The sequence below is a fragment of the Choloepus didactylus genome, chromosome 10 (assembly GCF_015220235.1).
Source record: "Choloepus didactylus isolate mChoDid1 chromosome 10, mChoDid1.pri, whole genome shotgun sequence".
NCBI classification, from domain to species: domain Eukaryota; kingdom Metazoa; phylum Chordata; class Mammalia; order Pilosa; family Megalonychidae; genus Choloepus; species Choloepus didactylus.
The window spans coordinates 73,685,629-73,686,362 of record NC_051316.1 but is presented as its reverse complement, the minus strand read 5'-3'; the positions used below and the strand labels follow the sequence as shown (position 1 = coordinate 73,686,362).

The 734-nt window shown below is 42.4% G+C and overlaps 1 non-coding gene across 1 annotated transcript; it reads right to left on the bottom strand.

The window, feature by feature from the left end:
* Window positions 1-205: 205 nt before the first annotated feature.
* On the bottom strand, window positions 206-340 carry LOC119505794. Its single transcript, XR_005210834.1, has one exon. It is a non-coding gene; the product is annotated as a small nucleolar RNA SNORA70 (small nucleolar RNA).
* Between the last annotated feature and the right edge of the window lie 394 nt (window positions 341-734).

The window sequence follows — 734 nt, the reverse complement described above, 5'->3', positions numbered from 1 at the left end:
GTGATCAGGGGGCTTGAATTTGGCCTTATGTAGCACCTCAATCACACGCTCCTTGTTTTGAAGCTTGGTGTGGGATGGACATGATGACTTGACCGATGTGGATCCTGGCCACCAGACATGGGGACTTTCCAAAGGCACCCTGCATACCTGTCTGGAGCCTTGACTGGAGACAGCACAAGGTCAGACAGAAGCATCAACAGGTAAGGGCTGTCTTCAAGGTCCCTCCAGGCAATCCATACAAGCAGTAGGGTCTGCACACTACCAAGGAAGCTGCTGTCTGCAGCTGTTGCACACGGGGCCGCCACAGGGAAAGGAGGATGGTTAGCTTAAACGGCTGCAGAGAACTCATTTTTTTTTTAAATTAAAGGGTGCCTATCATATGTAGTGTTCGCCCACATTAGTTGTAATGCTAATACTACATTACTTCTAACATTGGAAGCGAGATACTCTTTATCCCATTTTAAATATTCAGAAACTGTGGCTTAGAGAAGTTAAAAAACTTAGCAAAGGTCTCTAGAAAGTAAGTAAAAAACTAGATTCAAATAAATCTTTGTTTCCAAATCTCATTTTAATTCCACTCCAGTAGGCTACCTTTCATAATATTCCCTGGATATCTATGGGAACGTCAACATTTTAATCCATTTAATCAACATTTATTGAGCACAAGACTGGACAGTTCTATACTAACCACGATATAGGGATGCCATGAGTCACTCTCCTTTGATAAGTTTTAA